At 45.9% G+C, this 23,272-nt stretch overlaps 1 long non-coding RNA gene across 1 annotated transcript; it reads left to right on the top strand.

Annotated features, from left to right (window-relative positions):
• Positions 1 to 16,428: 16,428 nt before the first annotated feature.
• Positions 16,429 to 18,191, top strand: LOC128907436 (uncharacterized). Its single transcript, XR_008465591.1, has 3 exons — positions 16,429 to 16,536; positions 16,618 to 16,791; positions 17,562 to 18,191. It is a non-coding gene; the product is annotated as an uncharacterized LOC128907436 (long non-coding RNA).
• Positions 18,192 to 23,272: the final 5,081 nt, after the last annotated feature.

Here is a 23,272-nt window from a genome sequence, read left to right as displayed (position 1 = left end):
GCAGCGCAGCCGGGAAACTTTCACACGCTGGAAGTTTTGCTCCTAGGGCTAAAATATTAAGGAGCGCTGCTTTTTCTTTTCTGAAAGGACTGTGGGTTCCTGTTTTGCCTGTCCACTTTGCCAATCCGTATTTAAATATGTTTTACACACTTAAGAGACTGACCAAAGGTAGAGGTTTGCATCATTGCGGTCTTCCCTTGATTCTCAGTCTAGCGTGTAATTTTTAATACCTTATCATGCTGGCCTGAAACTTGCCCGTTATCTCCAGTGTGAACACCGCTATGAAAACTCTACCCGTTTGTGGTTTCTTCTGCACCCTGGAGCGAGGTTCTGTGCCACCTGCTGTAAGACAGGAAGAGTAAAAGAGATACGGATGGGACAGGCAAGCCTGAAATTCCTGAAATGAGATCCTCAGCTGATGCAGCATCGGTAGCACCTCTCTGAAGCGAGCGGAGCTGTAGCAGCTCAGCTGTTGTGTCACGGTGGGTAGAAGCAGCCAGATTTTGCTGCAGGGGTGGGCGGAAAATTCTTGATTTCCAGAGAGTAAGTTGAAGAGATGTTCTGCATCACTTTGCTCCTATAGCATCGCTACCTGTGCTCCGTCTGTAAACCCGTGGCACTGCCATTCCTGCCAGGGAATACACCGAGGGCAGTCAGCGTTGCCACTAGCTGTTATCCCCCCATGTGTCCCCAGCTCTGTGTGTTCTCTCTGTGCCAGGGGTGCATCAGTGGGCAAAAGTACTTAAAAGTCATCTCTGTGTCTGTCAGTCTGTCTGCATCTCCTTGTACCTACCCTGGAGCAGGCTGTCTGGGCGGTGAGAAGGTTCTCCTGAACTGGCACATTCACTTGATTTGCTTTTTAGATGCCAGAAGGACTTCCCATGTTCATTCCGTAGACTTCAACCGAGCTGTCGCTAAAGGTGCCCTTACACTCCGCTCTGAAGTAACCTCCCTCAGGCTGCACGGTGCGGCACAGGCCAATGTGTTTCTGGGTGCAAGTCCTCCCTGAATTCATTACTTTAAAGGTGAGTATTACACATCATTCAATCCCCTGACGAATCTCGGAAACATTAGAAATTAGTATTAAGGAACTAGCACCCTGAAAAAAAGGTCAGCTGCAGCCTCAAATAATTGTTTTTAAAAGGCAAGAAAGAAATTGTTAGATTCTGACATGGAAAAAGGGAGTTCAGAAGCAGAATCCTTGAGAAATGTGGGCCAGTCCCGAGCTGCTAAATTGCCCCATCCAAAGTACGTACATCTACGTTTGGGAGAGGCACCTCACACTCTCCGGGGAAAGCACACACTTCTGGCCATGACTCATTTCACCCCAGGGCAATATCCAGAAGTCAAATGATTCGTGTCTTAAAAATAATTCCACCTCTCCCCTCAAGAGGAGCTCAGATGCAAAGCCAATGTAGGTAGGTGCAGTAGCAGAAATTCCTTCCTTTGTGCCTGGGGAAGAAGGCAGACCCCCGAGCACCTCATCCCACGCTCCAGGATGGTCCCAGCGGGGTCACCCTGTAAGGGAAAGAGCCCTTACGTGGTGCTACTGCCGTCCTCAGAATCATAGAATCATTTAGGTTGGAAAAGACCCTTGGGCTCATCGAGCCCAACCACCAACTCCACTCTACGAAGTTCTCCTTTACACCATATCCCTTAACACCACATCTAAATGAGTCTTAAACACATTCAGGGATGGTGACTCCACCACCTCCCTGGGCAGCCTATTCCAGTGTCTGACCACTCTTTCTGTGAAGAATTTTTTCCTAATGTCCAGCCTAAACCTACCCTGCTGCAGCTTGAACCCATTCCCTCTTGTTCTATCACTAATTACCTGTGAGAAGAGACCAGCACCAACCTCTCTACAACGGCCTTTCAAGTAGTCGTAGAGAGTGATGAGGTCTCCCCTCAGCCTCCTCTTCCTCAAGCTAAACAGTCCCAGCTCCTTCAATCGCTCCTCATAAGATTTATTCTCCAGGCCCTTCACCAGCTTCGGTGCCCTCCTCTGCACTTGCTCCAGCACCTCGATATCTCTCTCATATTGAGGTGCCCAGAACTGGACACAATACTCAAGGTGTGGCCTCACCAGTGCTGAGTACAGGGGGACAATCACCTCCCTCCTTCTGCTGGTCACACTATTTCTAATACAGAAAGACGCCTCACTAATATAGCTTTCTAATAACATCTAATATATACCTTTCTAAGAACATCTAATAAGATGTTCTAATAACTGTTCTAATATAGAAGACACCTCACATCACGCAGCAGCCCTGCATCCACCTGGGGGTGCTTCCTTCTCCCTGATGCGTGAGAGAGAAGGTATTGTTCACATAACGGGAATAAACAGCACAATGTTTCGACATCCCTCGAGTCCCAAAGATCACACACCTCTTCCAGGCCCAGGTGCTATCTCCTGTAGCTGTGCTGCAGAGCAAACTCCGCTTACCTTGTCTTTGCAACCCTTTGGAGACATGAGCATTTCCACTTAAATCAATGAACATTAAGATGCGTAAAACAAGAATTGAGCCTACGTGTCTCTGCATTAGAGCACCTTCCATAAATAAACTTGGCAGACTAAGTTATTCTGCTGGGAACCAAGAGAAAAAACAAACAACTGGTAGCAGCTTGGATTGTACCTCTTTTCTTTGGGCGAGGCGCTTCAAGAATCAGCGAGGTTTTGCAAACACCTCGCTGTGAGGTGCCAGAGCTGAGAGCGTGGCAGGACTGCCAGCCCCGGCTGCCAAACAAAAGCCATGGCTGCTCTTCCCTGTTCCTCCCAAAGGGACCAGGCCACCACCAGCTGCACCTACGCACGAGGGATTCATTTCCCCAATGTGCAACCGAATGATTAAGACACAGCTCAGTGCTGGCAGGGAGAGAAACCCACTGAGGGTGATGGGGTGGCCGTGGGCAAGCTGAGGTGAAGAACACGGGGCTGTAGCGGGTGAGGTTTGCTGAATTTGACAGCTGAGGTCTGTCCCAGCCTGCTTTTCCAGCTGCTGCGAGTCCATCCCTCCTCCTCTCTTCATTAAGTACTTCCAGCTCACACCTTCCCGGTAGGAAAAGGGTAATTGCCAGATTCCATGGGTTTTGCATGCATTTTCAAGATAACTTCAGCCAATTTTCTTTCTTCCCTGCCAATTTGTGTGCCAATTTCTCTTCCACAGGACAAAGCTGCAAGGACGGCACCCACGGTGCCGGAGACGGTGTGGGTGCAGCGACCGCGGGGCTCCTGGTCTTGCAGGACATAAACACCAGCCTGTCCTCCCTCCATCTGCAAAATCTGTCCCGTGGAGCCTGCAGCTAGGGCTGAAGTCGCGCTAACAGCTCTTTTCTCCTTCTTTTTCCTTTAACTTCTCTGAATTCCATGTTTTTACGTGCTTAATGGGGGCAGGGAGGGAAAAGCGTAGGTGCGGAGAGGCAGAGATGGCTGGTGTGTGAGCAGCCTTTCAGGTGTGAGGACTGATAAAACTGAGTCACTCTTAAGCACGACATGGGCAGCATACTAACGTGTTCAAATACTTAATTTTTATAATTTAATTACAAATTTCCTAATTAAAGCTGTGTCTGGAGAGGAGTCCAGTTCTTTCTGCTTCAGCTTCCTTTGCCAGCATCCCCGTATTGTCCTCTTTTAGCTGTTGCCTGATGACTGTCTCTGCTGGGAACAGCCTTTGCAGAGCCCTTTGGTGACGTCCCCTGTCTGCAGTGGTGACAGGGCCATATGTCATCTCCGAAAGACAGGAAAGCTGCTTGCTGAGCTGGATGTAGCCCCCTGAGCAGCTGCCCCTCGCCGGCGCCGGACCCATGGAGGCCGGGCATCCCACCGCCATCCAGCCGTGCTGTGCCCCGTAAGGGCTGATAATGGCTTTCACCGTGACCCCGGCCCTAATGGTCTTCCTCCACCTACGAGACTTTTATAATCCTTGGCACCGCTGGTATAATTTTCCTTTAACGCTCTATCTTCTCTGGGTTTTCATAGCTTGAAATCCTTCCAGTTTTCTTCCCGGTTGTGGCGGATGTGTTTTTTTCTTTCAGATGTCTTCCTTGAGTGGCGTAAATTTCAGGTGAAGCCGTGAGAGGCCTTTCAGGTCAGGACAGCTCTGCAGCACTGCTGTGAAATGCGCTCTGGAGTCATTAAGGTAGATTGCTGCAGCATCGGTAGGGCTCCAGCCGGGCTATAATACTTAAGCCCTAAGTGGTCGTTTCATGTCCTTTGGAGCATTCTCACTCTGAGCAAAGTGTGGGTATCCATCAAACCCACGGAAACATGCAGAGGCGACGGCTTCTCAGTGCAACAAAATGTCACGGTCTGCATTGAGTAGTCAACCTGAAGGAGATCTCTTGGGTTACAGAGCCAAATCCTCTGCCATTTCTGTCGTCACAGAGTCTGTTTCGTAAAACTACCCAACTCTAGCTAAAAGCTGGGTCTGGGTTGACATTTTTTCCCTGGGTTTTTGTTTTGGTTTGGTTTGGTTTTTTGGCTCTACTATGTCAGTTGGAAGGTTGTCTCAAAATCCCACTTCTCTTGCGCCAAAAAATAAACCTCCTTCCAAATTCCAGCTGAAGTTTATTCATGGCCAGCTTATCTCCATCGCCCTCAGACTCCTTTCACTTTAATAAGTCTCCCTTGCAGGAAGTAGCTGTCGTATGAGGTTTCCCCTACTGCCGTAGCGGCTCTTCTGTCAGGCAGAAGCAGCAGCTGAGCCGGTGCAGAGTCCCGCTCTGCTGCCAGCGCCACTGATGTCTGGGGACAACTGAGATCCCTGGGATGAGGAGATCTCCCCTCTACGATAGCACAGAGGAACTCCGTGAAGCAAGTCCAGAAAGATCCCTTTACTTCAGCTAGCAGAATTCATAATTTAGAGGTGTAACGAAGACAGAGATGATCCTGATACTTGCTTTCAGCGCCTTGGTGGAAGTCTTGCCGTTCAACAGTTTCTCATTTTAGCCCTGACTGAGCTATTGCTCCAACTTAGCGTATTTCCTGGGCATATTGTGTGGGCAGATGACAGAACTGCGTTTGCTAAATACATGAATTAAACATTCTCTTGACAGGCTTTAACCTTCGACTAATTCGAAGGTGTCAGAAAAATCGATAGCCAGATACGCGCCTCTTGAACTTCTATCAGCTGCAGGAGTGAAATACAGATCTTGGAAATACCACGAGTAGACAGCCATCTTTTAAAAATTGATTTCAGTTTAGACACGCATATTAAAAAAAGTTGGTAAAGGAGTATCTTAATTCCCCACTAATTTGAACAAGGGACGTGACTCTCCACGGCAGACAGCGGTTACCCCAGCATAAAATCCTGCATGTGAGGGGCCTGAGACCTGCTGCGGTGGTGGCTTTATTCGTGTGAGCTGTGGGGAGTGCGATAAGGGCAACGGCAACTTTTCCCTGAGCACGTACAAAATCTGCCTTTCAGCAGCCGAGTGCTCAGGCTCTCCCTCTTCCCGCTCCTCTGCCTACTCTTGTTGCTGCCTCTCCTTCACCTCCCGGCGCAGGCTTGCTGCCTGGCTTTCCTGCACGTCAAACCAAAAGCACAGTGTTTGCCCCCAAAATCACTCTTGTGGGGTTTGCTCCAGCCTGCTCCCTGCACGCATCCCTCAGCAGGCTCCCACAGCTGAATCCTCCTCCCCCCGGCCTTGTCATACCATCCTAGCTGGACTTCCAGCACATTTATCAGTGTATTTTCCAGTCCTCTCTCCTCACTTCACACCTTGTCACGTCTTCAAATACAACCTCCATGCCGGTGGCCTCTTCCCTTTGCCACCCTCCCTCACTTCATGTCAATCTCCCTGCCCTGCGTCACCAGCTGACCAGTTATGAAGATACGCGAGATATCTTGGGATATTTGATAAGGGTATCAAACATCTTGATTATCTTCTTCCCAGGATAATCAATTGCCATTGCAAAGCACCACCCATCAGAGAACACCTCTCACTGTTCACTGAAATCCCATGCAGCAGATGCGTCACTGCCCCAAGGGGTGCTATGGATTTTATGCTCTCCGAACCCCAATGGGACAGGTGCTCGTATGGTTAATAATAATAAGAAAATCAGTGTTGCATATGTCCTAAAACCACTGAGAATAAAACATGAAATGGTGGCTACTTGAGCAGTTTTTCCCAGCTAAAGACTGTCAAGAGTTTTGATCACTGTAACTTTACATGATCATCTTTACCATTAAGACCTGCTCGACATCCTCTCAGGGTTACATACTACCCGAAGTTTAAATTAATCCTTCTTCGGGGATGGTGATGGTTGAGACTCAAAATACATTCCAGGTTTTCTTAGCTTCCTCTATCCCACCCAGCTGTGCGTTGTGATGTCTGTTTCTTTGCAATGTCTTCAACCCATCAGAGACAACAGTCCTTATAAAAGATCCTCTTATAGATACTTAACACTGTAGGAGAGCAAATGATGACTGCACCTTCTTGAAGACCTTTTTGACATCCCTGAGGGGAATAAAAAGAAGGCAGGAGGAAAAGAGGGTGAAGGTAGAGAATGAGGTCTCTGGTGAATGTGGTCTTCGCATTGTGCTGACTGAAGATTTTCACGTTAGAGGTGTTTAGAAAAACATTGTCCACTTCCCTCATAGAATAAAATGTTAGAAATCAAGCCCACAAAATCAATAAATGAATTATTTTTCACATCCTCCTTAAAAAATAGAAGCCCCAAAGACTAGGTATGTTGGCCATTTTTTGTGCACTCTCATCATCTCATTTTTCACTGAGAAATACTTTGATGGAAGATTCTTTTACCAGAAGCTCCATAATAAGTTCATTCTCATATAAATTAGCATAGAAAATTATTGAATAGCCTTCTGTTTCTCCTGCACCTCCTTGTCTATCCGTTGTTGAAGACCCTCCTGTAACACCATCAGCACATGCTGGCACGCAATTCCCCATCCTGATCAGGGGACTGCAGCAATCCTCCTCCGCTCACCTCTGAGGAGAGCATACTGGCTTTGGGAAAGCACCCCTGTGTTAGCTTCATCATCTGGACGGCCCGGTCCTACCAACGCATAGCGAGAAACCGTTATTATCAACGATGGGTAACCCACAGGAAAACTGGAGACTGTCCTTTTCAAAAAACGAGGTCACAGATTTGCGTCTCAGCTTGGTTTGGAGGACCATCTCCTTCGGTGCTGCCACGAAGGGTCAGTTCTGTATCACAGAGAGAATGAAGCCAGGGGAGGAGGGGAGAGTCCAGCCCAGCCATGGTGGGGTGTGGGTAGGAGTGGGGAGTTGGGACGTGCTGGCTGTCGCTGACATCTAGAGGATGGCGCAGGCAGTATATCTGTTGTGAAGCGTTATAAAGTAACCAAACCTGGGGCATGATGAGTCTTCCTTCGCCCTGGCACCGCTCACGGGCACAGCAGCTCTCGCAGCTGAAACTCACTGGCTTTCCAAACTGGTGCTTGGGCTGTCTGTAGGCATTTTACCCAGTTCGGACACAGGTGGTGCATTTTTCATTGTCGGTGAGACACCAGCACTGCTGCCTGCTGCGGGAGCATTCTCATCTTCATAGAATGGTTCGGGTTGGAAGGGACCTGAAAGATCATCTAGTTCCACCCCCCTGCTGTGGGCAGGGACACCTCCCACTAGACCAGGCTGCTCAAAGCCCCATCCAGCCTGGCCTTGAAAACTTCCAGGGATGGGGCATCCACAGCGTCCCTGGGCAACCTGTTCCAGTGCCTCACCACTCTCACAGTAAAGAATTTCTTCTTAGTATCTAATCTAAATCTCCCCTCTTTCAGTTGAAAACCGTTACCCCTCGTCCTATTGCTCCACTCCCTGATAACGAGTCCCTCCCCATCTTTCCTGTAGGCCCCCTTTAGGTACTGAAAGGCTGCTATAAGGTCTCCCCAGAGCCCTCTCTTTGCCAGGCTCTTCTCTCCAGCAAACACACAACATCTGAGACTGACCAAACCAACAGGCATTGATAGACATTTCCTAATGGGGAACACGCCAGCAGCTCCACAAGCTGCTGTCACCCACCCTGACTGTGAAACCCACAGGCTTCACCTGACCGGGTGAAGGAGTCCGGGCACCAGCAGAGCCCCTGTGGCTCTGATGCTGGGTCCATGGGTGCTAAGGAGGTGCACCCAACACCAGCAAGGTGTGGGCAGGAGGCCGTGGGGTGCTGCCGGGCAGTGCATGGTACAAGCTCTGTTACAAGGTGGCTCTGCCACCCCACTGCTTGGGGCTGGGGGCTGCATGAGGTCCTTCTGGATGGAGGAACAGCCAGGACCGTTACAAGATCCTGTCATCATCCATTTGTATTAGATGTATTTTACACCTGCTTATAAAGAATATGTTGCTCAAGCCCCCGTTAATGCAAGGTAAGCCAGCTTTCTAAATTAAAGAAAATAAGCAGAGAGGCTCCTGGGAAATTACTTTTAATTTCAGAGATGTATTTTCACAGTAGGCTCCTCTTCCGGGCACAGCTAGAGGATGAAGATGAAAGTCATTACAGACAGGCCACCTTCTCTGCCACTTTCTGCTGGCACCAAGTTTTTGCAGATGTAGAACAAAACTGAAGAGGCTGGAATAGCGCTTCATACCATTTCCAGAAGTCTTCAGTGGGTTTATTTTTAACTGTTTGCAGATCTTTGGCTGGTTTCTTTTGCCCCAGGAGGCGATCAGTAATCACTGGAAACCAAGGAGCCACTTCTTCCACTCAGGGTGGCTGACCGTGTGCGCAGCAGCTCATCGCCCTTCTTAGACCATGCCAAACTGGCACTTAATGGGGCGATGTCACAAAATCAGCGGATTCCCCCACACCTTGGTTTTCCAGCACTCGTGAAGAGGCTCGTCCTCATAAAGAAAGCATGAGCAGAATAGTAAAAGAATGAGTAAACTGCTTTGCATAAAGCTAATAAAAAATTTTTAGAGGAATTTTATTGGAGTGCTACATTTAATTAGCTTTTCCCATGCTTTCAGCTTTGTCCTCTGGATTTACGGGGCTGAGGTCAGCCAGGGCAGGTGACGCAGTAGGTGTAACTCGTGTCACCACTTCCCGGCAGCTCTGCACGGCAGCTGGGCGGCGCTGCCGTCAGCCACCCCCAGTGCTGCCTACTTCGCAGCTGGGAAGGCTCCTACCCGTTTGCTTTTGCAAGCAGTGGAGCCCAGTGGCTGGCATTTCCAGGGGCTTATTTTATTTTGTTGGAGTGATGAAGGATCTCCAATAGAGAGATGTCATCGGTGAGCACGGTCCACATGCCTGCAGTGTTACTGATGGCCCTTCCACTGCCGCTGCACACCGTTCCTGGAAAAGCAGACAAGCATAACTGGAAAAAAAGGGGGGGAAACTTCATCCGCAATGAAAGCGTGTTGTGTGTGGAAAATAACTTGGGCAGTGGACGTCCAGTGGCGTTTCAGTAGAGCCGGATGACAGAGGGAATGACTTCTTCTCAAAGCTTTAAGAATGCAAAGTTCTTCCAGTTGTGCCCTGGGACAAAGCCCTCAAATCTTCAGCAGCTTCACTTTACAAACCAGCCAGTAGCCGCTACCCCTAGACCAAGGGAAATTTCGGCAGTGGATGCAAAGAGAAAGATTACTGCAGTCCTCCTCCCTACTCCCCCAAATGTAGGGCTGTCAGACATGTTTTCGGCATGGATCCTGGTGAAGGAGATATACAGATGAGGCAGATATGCCCCCTTCTCAGGGGACAACACTTCCCTGGCACTGAGACCACCTCTCTGGAGCGCTCCTGCATGAGGACGATGGCTTTGGGGGCCGTTTTGCACCACTTGAGACAGCTGGTGCGGAGGACGGCGCCTGCGTGCCCAGGGGCAGCCTGATGGAGGAGGTCTGGGGGGGCTCAGGTCTGTGCCACACAGGGATGCCCCAGCGCTTAAGCCGGTTGCTAAAGGAAATAAATTTTGAAAGCAGATGGTTTAATCAGAGCATCAGGCTCCCTTGTTGTAATGCTGTGTCTCTGGATATTTTTACTGTTTTATTAACAAGTCTCTCGTACTTCTTTCTTTCCCATTACTTGACAGATGCTTTCATCAGGGTTATATAAAGCCCTATTTTCATCCCTACTTTGCCTAGAAATAGATTAAAGAAAAGCTGGAATACAGACTAATAATGATATGCAGAGTGAAGTATTTACCATATCCATTTAAAATAAAAAAAAAGCAATTTTAAACAAGTTTTACAGGAGTTGTGAAGGAGTTTACAGGAGACTCCTGCCTACCTAGGAGTGGTTTCTCCAGGGTAGCAGCTGTTTCACTGAGGCTGGCAGGAGCTCTGCGCTCCCGGGGGAGAGCCAGAGTGAAACGTTTCTGTGAAACGCAGAGAAATGGGAAAAACCCCTCTGAGAATTGCAGTGCTTGCTGTCATCAGGCAGCAAATTAGGGTTAGATTAGAGGGGCTCCCACTAAAACGTGTTGCTTCTGCTAGATGCCCTTCTGAGCAGTGAGACCAAAATTACCTAGGGTGACACAAGTTCAACAAAATGCGCAGGGTAAAGTTAGCCCTCCTTAATGCTGGGTTCAAAAAAGCACTTAAGAGAAAGCAGAAGCTTGCTGGCAATGGTGTCCCTGCACACTCGCTTGGCTGGACGGTCAAAGTGACCAACAGATGTTCCAGGTACATTTTGAAAGCAGCTATGTGCTTTCTCACAACCCAAGCCACTTAAAGTACAAGTTCTATCAAAGTAAACAGTGGTCATAGCAGCCACAAGACATAAGTAGCACCATTTTCAATTGTTTAAATATTGGTTACAATCCTTCAACGTTAATGATGTCATCAAGGCCATAGCAACTCTATAAATATGTTCTCAACCCTCCGACCTCATTAGCTGTCTTTATCACTGAATAAATATGTCATCGTTCTGTTGACATCAATCAACCGAACGGTCCAACGGCTGAATGCATCCTTTGGCTTTGTGTTTTTTTACCCAGTTTAGAAAACATACAAACAGAGGGGTGCTTCAGTCAAGATGTCTAAATGCATGTTCTCATGTGAGCAAGGTATGAAAGTTCCTATTACTGCAAATGGACATCTAGGGAAGGCTCAGTTCAGCTGCCTGAATGCAGGGTATCTAAGCCTGGACCCAAATCCTGGCTTCTGTGAAAAAGATAACTAATGTCCATATTTTATCCCATGCCCGTCTCCAATGCACCAGGTGTCACAACTTCCAGACCTTCAGGGGCACATTTTAATATCTGACACATCCTTGATGAGAGAACTTTATATTCAGTGGATTTTTGTGTCTGGGAGTTGGACCTGGAGCTTGCTCCCATTTTTGGATGACACCAAGCTGAGTGATGGAGGTTGACATGCCTGAGGGATGGGATACCATGCAGAGGAACCTGGACAAGCTTGAGAAATGGGCCTGTATGAACCCCATGAGGTTCAACAAGGCCAAATGCAGAGTCCTGCACCTGGGTTGGGGCAACCCCTGGTATCAATACAGGCTGGGGGATGAGGGATTGAGAGCAGCCCTGAGGAGAAGGACTTGGGGGTACTGGTGGATGAAAAGCTGGGACATGAGCAAACAATGTGCACTTGCAGCCCAGAAGGCCAATGGCATCCTGGGCTGCATCAAAAGAAGTGTGGCCAGCAGGTCAAGGGAGGTGATTCTGTCCCTTTACTCTGCTCTGGTGAGACCCCACCTGGAGTACTGTGTCCAGCTCTGGAGCCCTCAGCACAGAAAAGACATGGATCTGTTGGAGTGGATCCAGCGGAGGGCCACAAAAATGATCTGAGAGCTGGAGCACCTCTCCTATGAGGACAGGCTGAGAGAGTTGGGATTGTTCAGCCTGGAGAAGAGAAGGCTCCAGGGAGAACTTATTGTGGCCTTTCAACACTGAAAAGGGGCTTACAAGAAAGATGGGGGAAAACTTCCTAGCAGGGCCTGTTGCGATAGGACAAGGGATAATGGTTTTAAACTAAAAGAGGGTAGATTCGGACTAGATATGAGGAAGAAATTTTTTACAGTGAGGATGGTGAAACACTGGCACAGGTTGCCCAGAGAGGTGGTAGATGTCCCATCCTGGGAAATATTCAAGGCCAGGTTGGACGGGGCTCTGAGCAACCTGATCTAGTTGAAGATGTCCCTGCTCATTGCGGGGGGGTTGGACTCAATGATCTTTAAAGGTCCCTTCCAACCCAAACTATTCTATGATTCTATGGTTTTCTTCCTGCTTGTTCTACTACAATTGCCCAAAACTTTAATACAGTCACTGTGAGGCAAGATTTTGGGGATGGAGTGAAATGAGAAAAAGACTGCTTGAGGTCATTTAGCAGTGGTTATCTTTTAGAGAAAAAACTTATTTCAGCATAAAATGAAAGGCCAATCAAAGCCAAATTTGGTCTTACAAGAACTTTGAAAGTCTCAGCTGTGCTCAAGAAGATTTTCTCCAAACCTGTATGTGTACATTACATTGATCACAAGGAAGTTCAGAAAATACTCAATATTAGTTTTAACTGGCGTACCTGTATCCCAAAGATGGTTCTCAAATAGGCCCCGTGTATCATTCCCTTAATGAAATAAACATCTGTGAAAAACAAAGGTGGTCTAAGGAAGGGTATTTGGCAGCAAAGTCCACTCTTGCCAGATGTAGGGGTATTTCACCACAGCACCTGGCATCACAGACCCTCACCATGGAGGCAACGAGACTGACTTTCACCTCCTGCCATTTTAACACCAGAACGAGCAATGCATCACCACGTGCAAAACACAGGCCATGGCGTCATCTGTGGGCAACAAAGGTCCCACCTTCTGAGTGCTAATATGGAACCCAAAAAATACATCATGACTGTGCTTCCCTCTGCAAAGGGCTGAGTTTTGTTTTGACTAAAAATATACTTATTGCTAATAAAGCACTAACATGGGTTTGCCTGGTTTCTCATACCAAAAGAGAGCAGAACACCCTTGAATTGTTCTTGAGGGATGGACAACAGAGACAGGGAACAGGACAATGTCAGCGTTCCCTAAGAAGTTGCTTTTAACGAAGAGCATTTAATGAAGATCAAGCGGTATATGTTACAGACTTTGTGTAGTTTAACTAAAAGAGGCCATAACCCTCTGGAGTTTACAAGTGCTTTGTATGAACCAGAACAATTTGGCTGACATCTGCCTTTACAGCAGATTTCCCATAGCATCCAGCTATTCCAGTTTATTCAAAATTAAAAGACATCAGAGACATCTGCTTTAAAAGTGGAAGCAAACCTTCCAAGCGGTTACAGCTGCATGGTCTTTATTTTATTTTTCAATGCAATGGGACCATCTTCTTTTCAAAATGACCTTCTTCTATCTACCACTATAAATACTACCGTTGTCCATGGCTTGTTATCGCAGTAAATTACTGAACTAGAAACAATACGGAATGACCTTCTTTTTGAGAAGATTACTGGGGATGCAGCGGCAGCGGCAGCAGGAAGGAGCAGCAGAGGCATAGTGCTTAGCACAAATAATACTGGCATGAGCAATGATAACTTTTAAAAACGTTTCTTATGAAATGGAGATCAGATAAGAATATAGTCAGGTCTTTATTGACACAAGATCATAGGAAAAAACCACCTTACATGGACAACACTCACAAACCTTCCTGCTCAAATGACATTTCATCTGGTTTAGGGGTTGGGAAGGAGGACCAAGCAATGGAGCAAGTGACTCCTTTCCCACTGGCCGCCTCCCTTCATAAAGTGTTTTATAAATGATGATGCATAGAAATAAGGTGTTGTTCACTCGGGAAGTGAAATTTCACTGCCTGTTTTTCACTTGGTGCATTTGTGTTTCAAAGGAAGCCCAGGTTTCTTCTGTATCTTCCTCTACCCTTTCATGGGCTGTCCTGATGATAACACCCTGTTTTCTGCTTCACATAATCGCTTGTCTTGAATTCGCAGTCAGTGGCATCACCGCTCTGAGAAGGTAACTGGCTGGCTGCAAGGACAAGTGAGGTCACCCAAAGCGTGTGTTCCTACTAAAACTACTACGATAAATGATTTATCACCTCCGAGGAAAAATATCTGAAGAAACAGAAAATACTTTTCTCAGATCCTTATACAGGAAAATTACATTAGCTCCATCATATGTCAAGTAACGTGGCAAAGCGGTTCAGTTTTTTACTCCACTCTTTAGAAAAACTCAGGCTTGGCCGCTTCTCATCAAAGGTGTATCCTCCACAAAAAGAGGCAGCAATGCACGTGTCTGCTCAAGTGCAAACCTCGATGGAGACCAACCCCCTCCAGCAGTGACAGATCCAGGCAGACCTGAGCCTCAGAGATACTCTGTGTAGCTCCCAGTCAGTAGGAGGTTGCATCTGCCCCGTTGCTCTACACCTGCTGCAATGCTTGGAGTGATGCTGCACTCAGCCTCTGTGTCCCTCCAACATGGGGAAAGTGTTGCTGTAGGGCACCAAGTTGCAGAGGATGAGGATGGTGTTGAGATGGTGCCTCTGTGGCAGGTGGGCTGTTGTCCCAAAAACACATCCAGGGCAAAGATTTGTGACTGAGGGCAAAGGGAGAGCAGAATGTGCTGCGAACACAAAAACAGAGTGAGAAAAGCACGTTACAGGATGAGCTTTGACACGTGGCTGGTTTGCGTGTGAGAAAAGATGGTGCTTGAACTTACCTGGAGCTGAGTAGAGGAATCAAGACAGAAGCAGGATGGCATGTCTCAGAGAGCATGTAAGGTAAGCCAATGGAAACCAGTATGAACCAGAGAGTATAAGGGGAGTTTGGAGGCTCTTTTGGGGAATGGAGCCTTTCAAGGGCAGCTGTACCTAGGAAACCATGTCATTAATGCCATATAATGCTGAGATTGTGTATGTAATGGTAGCAGGAATACTAAATTTGGAAATGGGTGTAGCAAAATAGGGATACTGTAGCAAAATAGGGATAACAGGGTGGTTTGTCTGGGAGGAGACTGCGTGGAGAAAGGGAAGGAAAGGTGGTGAAAAGGAGAGCAGAAATGGAAAAAAAAAAAAAAGGAGAACAAGGCACGAAATCAGTCAGTGAACAGCAGGAGGTGGGATGTTTGATGGCAGGAGAGTGGATGCCTACAGGCAGTGCTGAAGCTGATGGGCACATCCCAAAACCACCAGGATGCTGGAGGAAACCCCTTGGTTAACCTGCCAGAGTCTTCATCGGGTCTACGTGCAAGAGGCATGCGTGGGAGGGTAGAGCGAAGAGGGTTGGAACTGCAGTGCAGTAACACCTGCGCACAGGGCAAGGTGGCAGAGCCGCCACCCTTTGGAAATGACCAAGGTGTGATCTGCTGGACTGGTGCAGTTTCCTGTGACAGCTTTCAGTCTCATAAACAGATAGATAAAACTGCAGTCAATCCCTGGAAAAATCATAGAGCTATTGCCCATGCTAAAAAATAAATACAATCAAAAAATGAATATCACCTATTCTAAAAAGAAAAAAAAAAAAGAAATTTTGCATGGTGTTTTGAACATCATTCTTGCTGCTGAAAAAACATCTTTGCATTCAACAGGCATTTCTTAACACACTCACAGCTAGAGTGAAATATTTGTTGACAGATACATAGTTAACCTGACTTTTCCTCTTTACGATGAATGATGATGAAACATGTATGCATTTAGAAAGTGACAGAGTAGTGTTCATCATTTATGAGCTGGCTGGTAAACTAATAATGTGGGACTGTTCCCTATTAACCATCTGTTCTGGCAGATAATGGTTGAGCGCTGAGCACCGTCTTATCAAGAATGCAACGGTCTCTGCGGTCTTGCACATCAACATGGGCCTGGGAGTGCAGAGTACGGAGAGGCTCTCATTGGGTTAAGCAATCAGAAACTCTCCAAGTGCACCCATAATCTGCTTACTGGCTAAGCTGGTTGGGAAGCAAGCAGCTGAGACTCTGCTGACCTTGCCCAGGGGGTCATCTCAGTCCACACAAATTTTGGAGGGTCCCAGATTGTGCAAAGGCAGCGTGCTGACCCCACTCAAAATTACTGCAACTGCATCAGAGACGTGTTGGTCTCTTGCCTGCATGAGCGTGTGTGATGATAATGATAATCTGCTGTTAATTTGGAGAAGCTGACAAAATAGCCAAAAGGCAAATAACTGCTGCAGGAAGAGAAGGTACACTGAATTCCAAGAGCAGGAATGACTTTTCCGTGGCTCTCATTGAATGCCATAAAGCCCAAGGACTCCTATGCATTTTATTATGTTTAGATTTTAAAAAAATAAATATAAATATGAGTGCAATCCAATCAAGGGGGGTGGCTTTGGGGGTGGGGTAGACTTACGCCTCTGTCTTGAAAAGGCATTATGATATATCATTGCATACTTGTTCGAGTTATCACCAAAAACCTGTCATTATACAACCTTTTATTTCCTTACTTTAAATAATTATTTATACCTCGGATGTGGGTGCTATAGTGACTGTTTACCTGGTGTGATATTAGGTCTTTCATACTTCCTTTTCCCTTCCAGGAGGAAGCCACATCCAATTCCAGGGATTCCCAAAGGCTGATTTTACTGGGAAAAATCAAGGCAAAGAAGGCATTGAGTACCTTGGCTTTTTCCATCACCTTCCCAGGGATCGAGGTGAGGCTGACGTGTCTCTAGTTCCCTGGATCCTCCTTCTTGCCCTTCTTGAAGACAGTACCAACATTTCTTTTCTTCCAGTCCTCAGGAACCTCTCCCACTTGCCACGACCTTCCAAAGATGGTCAAGACTGGCATTGCAATGACATTGGCCAGTGCCCTCAGCAGTCATGGATGCATCCCGTCAGGTCTCATGGACTGTGTATGTCCAGTTTCTTTGAATGTTTCCTAACCTGATCCTCCTTCACAGAGGAAGGTAAGTCTTCCTTGCTCCAGACTTTCCCACTGACCTCAGGGACCTGTGATTCCTGAGGGATGGTTTTACCACTAAAGACCAAGGAAAGAAGGCACTGACCTTGGCTCTTTCCATGTCCTCCATCACCAGATCTCCAGTTAGATTCATCAGCAGGCCAGCATTTACCCTGTCTTTCTTTTGCTGCTGACACACTTGAGGAAGCCGTTCTTTTTATGTCCCCTGCTGGACTCAGCTCTGGAGGGGTTTAACTGTCCACCTCTCTTTCCATCTGTGCTGTATTCCCGCAGGGACCATCTGCATTTAGCCTTAACAGAATCTTCTACTTTTTTTTTCAGTAATTCTGCATGTTTTTCTGTAATCATTTTATCTTATTAATATACTCACAATTGCATTTATTTTAAATTGGCAACATACTATGGGCAAATATTTTCATGTGAGTATTTGAAATAACTCCTCACTCCTTTAGGAGGCCTTGCAGAAGCAGCAAGCTGTTGCCATGTTAAGGGTTACATGTTCTGTTATCATCATTTATGCTTAATACACATTTTCTAGGTCAAAAGGAAGGAACTGGAGGATAGTTGGAATTTCTTCCTTCACGTGTACTTTATTTTTTTGTGAAGTTGATCAAAATGGATTAGAATTTCTCCGTGGAAATATTTCCCAATTTAGACTCTTATTTTTTCTGGCTTCGAAGTGTTCTTGTCCCTGTAAATAAATAAAAAAAAATAATTAAACATTCTTACGTTTATATTTGTTATCATTTTCTGCAGGGAACACACGTTATTACAGAGGTACGAATTTCACACTTGTGGGAGATCAGTGGAATGAGACCATCAGCTGTGTCTGTTGCCCTGACCATGCACGGAGGACCACCACACTACTGTGGCTCTTGAAGGACCTTCTGGAATATTGCCATCTCATACTGTTTCCTACAAAATACATTTCTTTTCTCTGTGATGCTTTCAGAAATTCCCACTCCAGCCTCTTCTCAAGGGTCGTTAGTCATCCCTTTCCAGCACTTTAGTATCATATGTGATTGACCAGACTGTGCTGGTGCGTACTCCTTGCAATCCCCCAAAGGTCCTCATGAAAAACCAACACAGATTTCCCTTAAAAAACCCAGCGTGATGGGAGTCACTGATTTTTACCAGCTGTATGCTGACCCTGAGTTAGTTTAAAACTGCAAGATTCACACTTGGACAGAAGCATATGGATTAGTACTACTAATTCATTTATTTTTAACTGTCTCTAGAGGTTTTCACTGATATTCTGGTTTCTGAGTCCTGATGTGGTAAATACTACTTTGCTTGGAGACAGCTCACAGTTTCGACCTGTTTAGTGATCTTCCTAAATATCCACTGGGAAGAAAGCATTTTACGTCCACGAATCTAGTTCATTCGAATTCTGATAATAGCTTCACTTCAATATCTTATTATTTCTTATTTATAATGTAATGACCAAAGCTACACGTTGCTGTCTATTTTTTATATACTTTCTCAAACAACGCCTGTATTTTCACTTCACTTCTCTCCTAACCTTCACAGAATCACAGAATCATAGAATCACAGAATCACAGAATGATAGGGGTTGGAAGAGACCTCTTGGAGATCATCTAGTCCAACCCCCTGCCAGAGCAGGGTCACCTAGAGCAGGTTGCCCAGGAACACATCCAGGTGGGTTTTGAATGTCTTCAGAGATGGAGACTCCACCACTTCTCTGGGCAGCCTGTTCCAGTGCTCTGCCACCCTCAAAGTAAAGAAGTTCCTCCTCATGTTTAGGTGGAACTTCCTATGTTGAAGTTTGTGCCCGTTACCTCTTGTCCCGTTGCTGGGCACCACTGAAAAGAACCTGGCCCCACCCTTCTGACTGCTTGACTTCATCAGACTATTTATCAGATTTGTATATCCAGCTTCATTTTACTAATCTTTGTATTTCTATACTTCATTTCCCTGGCATTAAGAGGAAATTCAACAGTAAAAAAAAAATAAAAATCATATAATTGCTCTGTTTCTTATTTCATAAATCTCATTTCAAAATCCAATAGTTAAAATTTGGTGACACCACTTTTCTCCAGAAGAAGCAACCCTTGGGTCTCCGTTACCATTCAAATCAGTTATTAAAACAGAGCAAAACTGCGGTGGTACAAGACGATGTACTGGCGATGCCCAAACCAGTCTCTGCAAGACAGGAAAGCTGGGAAAGTCTTCCCAGCTTCGATGAAGTTCTGAAGAAAGTATTCGTTAATGTACAGTTGACAGTTTCCAATTCAACAGAAAGGGCTTTCTACTCATTTGTGTGGTGACATTGCTTTCACCAGTGTGGCCACAAGTGTTTTTGTTAGATGAGAGGTGCACATGGAATCGTTATACATTGTGGGACACTTGTGTCTCTCCTCTATATTTCATTGTCTTGTTTCTAAACAGATTTTTAATTTCTAGCTTATAAAATAATAAGGGACTGAAAGCCAAAGTAGACATTTCAAGCACTTCCTCTATAATTACTGTAGCAGGTTGTACTTGATGATGCTGGTCACTACTACAGTCGGTTTTAACTTTTTGAAATACATTTCCAGGTTCCTCTCCTCCCTGTTGCAGAAACCTCTTCTTCATATGAAAACTATGTGCAAGGTTGAACATAAAATCTCTGCATTAACCACGGGTTTAGAAGACAAGAGAAAGAGGAAAGGTGGACTTTGCAGCGTCTGCGCACAATTTCACTGTAGCAGAACTAATGTAATCTCCTTCCCAGTTCCTCTGTGTTGCACACGTGTGCTCAAGCCTTTCCCCAGCCAAGTCTCTGATAAACAGGATAAAGAGGGCAATGGGGTCTCTCTTCCTTCAGCAGGGGCGTTGCTGCTCCCTTGCCTTTAACCACACAGTTTGCACAAAATTTTTTAAAAAATCAACACTTCTGCCTTTCCTCTCAAAGTAGCTTGAATCACTGATCAATGAGCTCAAAGTTATAGGGGAGAAGAAGGTTACCTGGGAGAAGCGGCTCAGGCAGCCAGGCCGTCTCCTTCTCTCCTGGGCAGTGACTGAAACAGCCTTATGGGAAAAAGGGGTAAAAACGGGCATTCTGGTAAGTCCCAAAAGTGAACGCCAGTTTCTGATTGTATTTCAAAATGGACCATGCTGCATAAAGGTCAGTCTCGCTAACACCTTTTTTTCCAAAACATAAATGAGTTTCTGTACAAAATCAGTACAATCAGATGTATTTTTTTTCCTAAAAAAGAGGTGTTCAAGTTATAAATTAAACAAACTTGTTACTTTAGAGTAAGATTGATTTTCCATATCAAGATAAGAATCCACTGCTAATAGCACAATGGAGATGACTAATTACTTCAAACCAGATACAGAACAACCAATTCGGACATCTTTAGAAAATGCTGAAATTTATTTAGCCTCGGCTGATTTATTCAATTCACTAAGAATTGAATTCACTATTCACTAAGAAAATCCAGTGATTTATTGCAAGATGCAAAAGAGTGAAATTTACATAAATGATTTAAATCCTAAACTCTCATTTTCAAAAGAAAATGGATGGATGGGAGGGAGAACCGTGAGCTCAGTCGCCCAGCATCAGCTCGGGAAAGACGCAGAATCACAGAATGTGTTGGGTTGGAAGGGACCTTTAAAGGTCATCTAGCCCAACGCCCCCTGCGGTAAGCAGGGACATCTTCAACTAGATCAGGTTGATCAGAGCCTCATCAAGCCTGGCCTTGAATGTCTCCAGGGATGGGGCCTCCACCACCTCTCTGGGCAACCTGTACCAGTGCCTCACCACCCTCATTGTAAAGAACTTCTTCCTAATGTCTAATCTAAACCTACCCTGCTCTAGTTTAGAACCATTGCCCCTTGTCCTAGCGCTACATGCCCTTGCAAACAGCCCCTCCCCAGCTTTCTTGTAGGCCCCCTTCAGGTACTGGAAGGCCACTATAAGGTCTCCCTGGAGCCTTCTCTTCTCCAGGCAGCTGCGTGTAAGATTTAGGTGTCGATATTATTCACAGTTTATATTTGACCACCTTACATCTGAAAAGCACAGAGGATAAACGACAGATTTAAGCTCCTGGTGGAGGCAGGATACGGCTGTGTCCCCAGCAGCAGGCTGATTTCCAGGACCACGCAGGTCCTGCTGCTGACAACCGTTCCTGTGAGGCTTTTGCAATGGAAATCTGACAAATTTTTGGCTTGGTTCCGTCTCTCACACCTGACTACCAAGGAATCCTAAATCACCAGGTACCAGCTCCTAGATGGCTAAAATTAATTAAATTTTGTGCCTTTTTATTTCTGGTGACATACCAAGATTTTATTGTAGCTGGGGAAGATTATGAATATACAGCTACAGATATATGCTCTTGTGAGCCCTTTTAATCCACCCTCCGGCTCCAGAGAAGCTAAGATGTACCCAAACCATCCCTAAAAGAGGTTTAAGTAACCTAAAAGTCTTTCAGTGCCGGAACCCCTTCGTGCTCCCTGGGTGATCCATGCCAGGGCTTCATAATCCTCACATCTGGAAAGCTCCTCCTGGCATTTCAGCTACGTTTTCCCAGCACCCTCTGGCTAAGGCTCATGCTCTTCATCCTTCTCACAGTAGATAAGAGAATGGGTAATTCCCTTTCTCTTTGTGAGAGTCTTTTAGACGTTTGTTATTTGTATCCTCCTGTACTCTTCTTCATCTTCAGGTAACCCTCTCAGACCTGCGGTCTTGCTGGGTTTTTCTTCTCTCCCTCCTCTGGGAGATGATTCCCTCAAAGTCTTCTCCATCTTCCAAGTGCATTCTTCATTTATATTACATCTTTGAAGTCTTAAATCCAGTTGTCATTTACAGTTCTGTCTATCTTCCATTTCTTGCCACGTAACTTGAAAAGTCACTTCTCAGGCTGGGTCTACGCCACTCTATTCTTCCAACCCATTTTGCATGATTTTTAGTTGTCTGCCATGGATAAAGCAGCATGAAAGTAAACTGTGTGATTGAAAGGTATCTTTCCTAAAATCAGGGGATACAACCTGCTCTCAGCATTTCACTGAGAGCTCTGCTCTATTAGCATGTGTTATCTCTGCTGGAAAACAGTCAGATTGCTTCTCTGGGTGATTTGCTCCCGTGAGGGCTTCCTACTGCTAAGTCACAAAGAACTGGTAATTCTGGAACCTGGTTTTCCTTGAAAGACAACACCCGACTTGTAAAGTATCTCATTTCCAAGGTAGGTAGAAAAAGGGGAAAGTTTACTCCATAGTGCCTATTTTGATGCCATTTTTTATTCCAAATACTGTTATTTCAGCTGTTTTCCAGTGATCAACCCTATAATGTGAGGCAATTCCGAACCTCATTTCACTGTGATTTTAGATGCACTTTTTGAAATCCCGTGTTTTCTTTTGCTTTTCTTTTCTAGTGAGAGAAGCAAAATAAAAATAAGAGAATTTTAGAGGAGCATAGGCCTTCTTTTCCCTGGAAGTCTTGTAGCCAGACCTTGCTGTCCTTCCTAACCCAATGAAACCAAGGGGTTTTTTTCCACTTTAGTTATAATGATATTACAGTACTACAGATATTACAGATATACAGATATTACAGTAAAGAACCCAGAGTTTTTCCTCTTTCTTTTGGATAAATTCAAATTTGGGTAAATTTTCAAATTACAGAGAAGCAGAGTTAATCATGGCACATCTAGGAGCACTTTGGGAATGCACGATGATAGCATGCACAATTTTGTTTGCGTGGTAACGTGAGCTTCTTTGCTTCTTACCTGAAGACCAGCAAATCAAGTGACTGCCGCTCATCTAGCTAACGAGGAGACAGGGTATGATACCTTAGACAAGTGGCTGAGGCATTGAGGACACTTGTATTTCATATTCCCCTTAAATACTCACCGGAGATGATGCTCAAAACCACGTCCCTGGATGCAATATTCACCCAGAGAGATAGATTGGGGTAGCCCAGTGCTGGAACTGCCAGCACTAGGACAAGTGGAAACGGCTTCAAGTTGCACCAGGGGAGGTTTAGACTGGATATTTGGAAAAATGTTTACACTGAAAGGCTTATTAAGCATTGGAACAGGCTGCCCAGGGAAGTGGTTGAGGCACCATCCCTGGATAAATTTAAAAGACAGGTAAACTTAGTGCTTAGAGATATAGTGATGGTTTTTGTCAGAGTCAGGTTGATGGTTGGACTAGATGATCTGAAAGGTCCCTTCCAACCTAGGCAATTCTATGATTCTATGATTTACCAGAGAGTCAATACACCCCAGGTCCTTTTCAGTCATCGGAAGGAAGCGAGGGAAGGGTGGTCTCCTCCAAGACACTGGCTGCTTCTGCAGTGGGCTTTTGCAGAGGCTCAAAGCAGCCAGTGTGCTCTGAAATGCCTCTGGGACAGACCTGGCAGGTGAAATAGCGCATGAATTCACCATCTGACAAGGTGGTGGGTGTCCAGGAGCGGCTCCAGCCTCGGACAGGAACACACCTGAGGTGCTGGTAAGAGTTGTTAGCAG

This window comes from Rissa tridactyla, chromosome 3 (assembly GCF_028500815.1).
Source record: "Rissa tridactyla isolate bRisTri1 chromosome 3, bRisTri1.patW.cur.20221130, whole genome shotgun sequence".
Taxonomy (NCBI): Eukaryota; Metazoa; Chordata; class Aves; order Charadriiformes; family Laridae; genus Rissa; species Rissa tridactyla.
This window is presented reverse-complemented; position numbering and strand designations above follow the sequence as displayed.